This window comes from Macrobrachium nipponense, chromosome 5 (genome assembly GCF_015104395.2).
Source record: "Macrobrachium nipponense isolate FS-2020 chromosome 5, ASM1510439v2, whole genome shotgun sequence".
NCBI lineage: Eukaryota > Metazoa > Arthropoda > Malacostraca > Decapoda > Palaemonidae > Macrobrachium > Macrobrachium nipponense.
This window is the reverse complement of record NC_061107.1, coordinates 124,675,735-124,683,529: the sequence shown is the minus strand read 5'-3', so window position 1 is coordinate 124,683,529 and position 7,795 is coordinate 124,675,735.

Below are 7,795 nucleotides of genomic sequence, written 5' to 3'. Positions count from 1 at the left end.
CGAGGAGGTTGGCGCAACTGCCTGTTGAGTTCGGGATTACTAATACACGGACCAGCACTTCGATGATGGGCTGTTATTTTCTCGCCCCGCCCACCTTTTTAGATGCTCTTCGGGAGGAAACTATCTTCTACATTACATTTTAACGTTCACCATTCAGGTGTTTGAAAGTCTTTGTTATATATTTTTACATAGAAATATATTTTTTAATATATAATTGTGGATATTTTTTTTTAACAATTTGTTTTCACGAGACTGTGAATTTCTTAACAACAACAACAACAACAACAACAACAACAATAATAATAATAATAATAATAATAATAATAATAATAATAATAATAATAATAATCTCTGCTTTACGGCACACTGAAGCTAATGGACTTACGTCAAAGGTGTGAGGACTATTGCGAATGAGTCCCAAATGCAAAAACAACCAGTCAGTAAAAAAAAAAAAAAAAAAAAAAAAAAAAAAAAAACTCCAAACAGCACGGCAACCTGAAGTCCGCTCGAATGAATGGACCGTTGAGTGAGAGTGAAATGGCTGACTGACTTCCCTCCCCAACCCTTTTTCTCGCTCGAGCATCCAGAAAGGCAAAGGCCACTCACCTGTCCTATCTTTCCTAAAAACACCATAAACTCTAATCAGTTTCCTCTTTTATTTTTGGTATTTTGCATCCTATAATCACCCTTATAATTTAATCATATAACCTATCCCTACTTCCCTCCCCGACTCTTCATCCCGTAGCCGAGCGTGGGCATCCTGCAGACAGCATCCTCATCACAAAAATCTGAGGAACTCCGGTATTAAAAAGCTGGATATTTTTGCTGTTTTGTTCCATTTTGTTCTCTTCTACCGATAGCCGTTACATAGCTATCATCAAGGTCTATAAGAGATCTACAATAGAATTGTACTCAAATATGTAGAAGATTACAGCATAATATTAGAGATCAAAGCAGAAAAAATAATAAATAAATAAATAAATAAATAAATAGAAATAAAATTTAAAAAATAACAAAGATCACAGATGAATTCCAGACTTTCAGATGAAACAATGGGAAAACAAAAAGTTTTTCACAAAAGTGAATATAGATCAACTTACAAGGAAGAAGCAGAAACCCTTCAGAGGATTATCACTACTGGAGCAACACCGAAGAAAACCCACAAAAGTTTAGGTAAGAGTCTTCAGGTTCCCCAATCACATCTTTGGGTCTGATTAATGCCACTGCCATAGAAAGAGACAAGGAATTCCATTCTGACATACTCTTACCCAGAAAAGGAAAGGTAACAACTTTTCAACCACCTGCCCTGAGGGCGTATCGATGTATTCGAAAAACCGGACTTGAAAGTAAAAGACGCAATCTGCAAGATACAACTTCAGAGAACTGTCACTTGTCAGCAGATTGGTTTTGGGTATTAGGAGATTTATTTAATAATGAGGATAAAAGGGAGGCAAATCTGAGGAAACCAATGGAGTAAGCAGTTAGGGAAAATTTGAAAATAAGTTAGAAGGGACTGTGTGGAGGTAATAACAGGTTAAAGGATGAAAATGCTCCAAGCCAGAGTGTCTAATGTATGACCGCGGGATCGATCGGTAGAATAATGGCGCCTTTGTACAAGGATAAAACGTCAATGAGATGACTGTAACAATATCAGAAACATAATAACATATCAAGCTTACAGTAGAAAGTTTATGGGACTATCTTAATTGACAAAGTCCGTGTTCGTAGAAAAAAAGATTGAAAGAATGAGATCAATTAAGGTTTAAACAAGGATGAGGGTGCGTGGGCTAACCTTTAATGAAGTAAAATATATGAGAGAAGTTTAGGAATAAAGTGAAAATGCTATATGTGGTGTACATGGACCGAGCAAGAAGCTTGTGTCCTTCCTTGGAGAAGAAACGATGCGAGGAACACTACTTGCAGTATTATTTAATGATTTGTTTGAAAGAAGACTTATAGCAAATATTGAATAATATATAATAAGCTTTGTTTCAGCTTATAGCCTCATACACACGCACAATATAGACACGTTTTCAGGAAAAAGTCGTATTCCGCTACAAAAATGACCAGCTACATTCATAACAATACTGAAAGAAACTATATTCAAATAATAATAGTAATAACAATACATGCATATGTATGACGAACTTCATTCAAAATAATGGCCGTCTGCCGAAGAATTAAATTGAAGATTCTCAATGTCTTGAATGAGTTTCTTTGTAGCAGCGAGTTAATTGCATAAAAGCTGTCCAAGGTTAATTTATTCCTTGACGTTTCGGTAGTTCTGCAATATAAACTCGGTGACGGCCATTCTTTTAATGGAATTTGTTTGAAAGAAAGGGGTGTTCCGAGATAATCAATATGGCAGTACAGACTGGCTTGCTCAATGCTACAGCAAGGCCCGTGGGATGATTCCTGCCTGTCAGCCACCAAGCGACCCAGCTGTAAATACGCGATCAGCATTTGCTAGGAATCACAGAGCAGGGCTAGGCACTAACAACAGCTGGAAGTCGCCACCATTGTTGGGTATTGGGAATCAGTAAGGAGACTTTGGGTAATTAGTCAGCGCAGTATCTGATGTCTAGTAATGTTGATTTAATGTCAAGGAAGATCTATTTTCTTTCAACGCTGAAGATAGTTCATGTTCTAATCCCTATTGTGCTGTCAGTGAAAGTGACGAAGAAGAGAAGATATAAATAGACAAGGTTCAGGCGATGGGTACCCACGAGGGTGAGCTCAAAGCTGTTGATGAGGAAGGGTATTATCAGTGATTAATACAATTACAGAAAGTATGTATACAATGAAATTTGAGTTTATATAAAAATGCACGAGTGCAACTGTGCAAAGTGCGAACAAGAGCGTGTGTGCTTCTGCACGTAAATGATTTTGTCTTACTTTTCCACCTTCTTAGAGCCCATACCGCGTTTATTGTAACTGTGTCTAACAATGATCTCATCCGCTCTATTTTTAACCATATGAAAACAGCCTTCACTGGCATTCTTTTGGAGGGGGCGATTTTGCCAGACCGATGTCATACTTTATCACTCGAGTCATAAGCTAACCCTTTTTTTTTATGGGGTAAGGTAAAGGCTTTCTCTAACTGACTACAAGGTCATTTTCTTTACGTCTGGGGTTTTCCTAGATAAACTAGTAGTCGCCTTTCAAGTGAAAGTAAATTCTACAGTTAATTCCTATGGAACTTGGCTACAAGGACTGTTGCTATGAAAGTGAAAGTGAATCGCGGTGGTATGAAAGTGGCCCTGTGGATGTAGTACTTGCTTATATAGTCATCTGGTGGTTCCTAAAGTACTGCACTTGTGAGAGAACCGTGTCAGCAGAGAGAACATGATTTATTGACAATTTTCTAAAACTATTTTTAAAATCGTATTTCAGACGAAGCACAAAGGTAAGCACATTATTTTCAAGACTACGTTTAGAGACGGAATTCACACACACACACAAAAAAGCTCTCTGAATGAATACCAAAAATTTAGATTGGAATTCAAAAAGCAAAATAAAATAAGAGATGGCTGAGAATGCCGTCAGGTGAGGATTTATGACTTTACTACATGATATAAAGGCCGTAGAGTCTGTGGGGCCCATGATTCTTGACAAATGGGCCGAAGTACAACATTAAGATTTTTTCAAGATAACTAAAATTCACCATCTGCAGCCTTTCACTTACTACCATCCACAAACAAGACCTCTTAAAAGATGGAATATGGAAAAAAATTAGGAATAATAAATGTAGGCCAGACATACTAGATATCCTGTGCAATTCTGGGTTGCATTTCTCTCTCTCTCTCTCTCTCTCCTCTCTCTCTCTCTCTCTCTCTCTCTCTCTGAAAAATGCAGCTTATTTTAAATGTTTAGGAAGAAAAAATCACATTGAGAATAACCAACATGAAATTAAATCTTTATATACGATTCCGTTTTCTATTTATGTGCGCGTCCATGTGTAGTATATACTGCATTTATGGTCATCAGGAGCAGTTGTGATGAAAACATTCTCAAATGTTTATGTGCATAGAGATCTCCAATAAGATAAAATATCCGTATATACAAAATAAGGTCTGAGCACAAACAAGAAATTCCTGCAGTACAATAGGAATTACTTGAACGAATAACAAAGCATTCATAAAAATTCGATAAAACTATGGAGGGTCGGTTTGGAAAACGTCGTAAAGATTATTATTATTATTATTATTATTATTATTATTATTATTATTATTATTATTATTATTATTATTATTATTATTATTTCAGTAGATGAAACTTATTAACATGGAACCAGCACAAAGGAGCCATTAACTTAAAATTCAAGTTTCCAGAAAATGTTGGCTTCAACCACCCTCCGTAGACCCACACTTCCTTCAGCAGTAACTGATCTGGATGCAGAGCCAGCGATTTTTCATACCCTAGGGGAGACGCGAATCCGCCATATCCGAGCGACATGCCACCACACTAAAAGATCTCAACCAAAAGCTTAAGTCAGGCTGCCCTAAAATTCGGAATTGTGCAGATTTGGTCTGTAGTCTCATTCAGTCAGTTATAACTCTTGTTTTTTTTCCATCTGTCCATCAGCCTGTGGTGGTCGCGCATGGTAACACTGCGTCCCCCGGGCTTTAAATAGTTAGGCTATGTGTAAGTTTTAGGTAGATAAACGGATATGTGGGTGTACATTTTCAACTGAGAAAAGTGTTTTAATAATTTACTGTATGTGAATTACACCGTTAATATCCGAAATAGGATATTATTTAAAGCCCGGGATGCAGTGTTACCATGCGCAAACACCACAGGCGGATGGACAGATGGAAAAAAAACGGAGTATAGTTACCAACATTAAATGGCGTCGGTTAACTGGCAACAGGCATGGTTGCTCGTTGCGTTTAATCTGGTTATAAGTCCTGTTATAAAGTTACGGTGGAAACCCACGACATATATTTAAGCTCGAAAATACAAATTGAAATAAAAACTAACAAAGATATGATTATATATATATATACTATATATATATATATATATATATATATATAGATAGATATAGATATAGATATAGATATAGAATATAGATATATATATATATATATATATATATATATATATATATCTAGATATTAGAGATAATTATATATATATATATATATATATATATTATTAATATTATATATATATCTATATATCTAGATATATATAGATATATATATATAATATATATATCTATATCTATCTAATATCTATATATAGATTATATATATATATATATAGTATATATATATATATATATATATATATATATATATATATATATATATATATATATATATATATATATATATATATATATCTATATCTATATATATATATATATATATATATATATATAGATATATATATATATCGCAAATGCAAATCTGGTTGAACGTATTCTAAAAAAATAAGTAGCTTTGTATACGGTTTTCAGCGATTTCCAAGATTTTCCAAACTGAATTTTTAACTGCTGGCAAAGGCAGTCATCGGGCAACCGATGTTGTCATTTTATCATTCGTTAAGAATATTTCAACTATTTTGATGGTTATATAAGAAAATGAATCCCATTCCCACAATAATTACAATGCTTATTAACCGATAAAGAGTACCAAGTATAACTATAAAGTATCAATAAAAAAACATTATGAGATATTCACAGCACTAAAAATTCAAACATTAACTTCTGGTTGATTCTAATAACCATGAATATCGATCTTCTTCCAAACCGGATAGACTCAACTCTATGAAGATTTATCGTTGCTGAAGATTGTCCGACGTCAAGTTGCTGTTTTTGTGATTTTCCATTGACTGCAAACCTCCTGCTCGCATCCCAACGGATCCTATACAAACCTTAACCTGTGATCTTACGCGAGATAAGGCGCGCCAAAAATCAATAAAAAAATATACATATTATCAAATAAAAAAAGAAAAGAAAAGAGAAGACAAACGTTAAGATACCTGGGGGTAGCGCCTAAATTAATTAACCATACATTCCCATACATACAATACGAATATTTGTTAAGCTCTTTTCCTTGACTTTTGGAGAGCTCAGTCTACACTCTACACAAACCTCACTATTGACCCTGCGCTAAGAGCGAACAATGGTTGGAACAACCTTCAAAGGTTACATCTAATTGTCGTAACGGCAATTTATTCCGAGAAACATAAGACTACAATGGTAGTCATCGCTCTTCGATGGGTCGTTACTGACAGGGACCTCAGCAGTTTGTCTTTCAGATCATCTTCTTTTACCTTTCTTTCCGGAGTTTTACGTTTTACCTGATTTTTTTTTTTTTTTTTTTTTTGTGAGACCTACTAGTTGTGCTATGCGTCTTTTACCGTCATCACATTCGAACTCCAAAACCACTTCGTTTTGCTTGTCTTTCTCACCTAATACTACACGCGTTTTGTACATTTCACACACCGTCACTACAATAACTGTTAGTTTTAGGTCGGTTTTATGCAAATTATAGATCGATCTATATATTCGCACTGACACAGCATGCTGCTGATAAGACCCAATTCTCACGAATTGAAAAGTAAAGTAGAAGATTCATACTGCGCTTCTTGTGAGGGTCACGAACTACACCGTATTACAAAGAAAAATGTTCCCACAACATGTCAATGTCCACCTTACAAAACGCGGAAGTAACAGAACATCATTCGTAATTTGAGACGCCGCCGGAGTTATTGCCAAAGGTTATGCTGTGATTTATGAGTCATTACTGAGTGGTCTCCTGTTATCACTTCAGTCACCATCGCCAATGAAGAGGGATTCAAGAAGTACCAAAACGATTTGGCTGAATGGTAGCTATCTAAATCTGTTCTGGTGTATAAGCGAGAAAATGGGTGAAACAGTTTCATGGGAAATTGTAGGTGCTTCATGATCACTAATATGTACCCAGATGCGTTTCTAATAACATAGTTCGTTGCTGCTCAAAAACTAATGCCACAGTTACTGAAGACCACTCTTCTTGATCAGGAGTTGAGAGAATCTCTCTCTCTCTCTCTCTCTCTCCTCTCTCTCTCTCTCTCTCTCAACAACATGACTTTGCTCCTAAAGAAGGTGATTCAATTACATCCCCAAACGGTCACTGACCCCATCCATCACTTAAAATCGCTGGAACAAGATGAACCGATTCATAGAAAATTTCAAGATAATGAGATAACTAAAACATAAAAGAACTGGCAACAATAATAATGATAATAATAATAATTTAGACATATCGCTGCTAAAGCAAATACTGAATCTAGAGGATTTGATTAATTACAATTAGGACAATCGCCAGCATATTTCCTAATTGGCTATCTTCCCTGAACTTCATTGCAATAATAATGTGTAGGAATATATATTTATTCGCCTGCATATTGTCTGCTTTTACAATTGTTATGAGGGGACACGATATCACGCATAACAGCGTCGAATTGAGTGTTTCCCTTTGCTGCAGAACTAGAGAATATTCTGCATGACATTATTAGAGATATGATGATTATAAGTTGAACAAAACTTCTGTTTTTTTGTGTTGTAAAGTGGTACGCCCCTGGACGTCAAGTTTCCAGGTGTACTTGATTCTAGATCCCGTTACTTATGTATGTATTCATTTATGATTATTCTGTTATTTATTCAATTTATTCAGCTGTTATTCAGATTTACATTTTACTGCACTTCCATTATCTTTGCATTACGTCCTCCCTTGACGGATATTTTCTGTTTCTCAGTAAATAAGTTGCACCTTTGATATCCAAGTAGGAAATACTCTGGAAA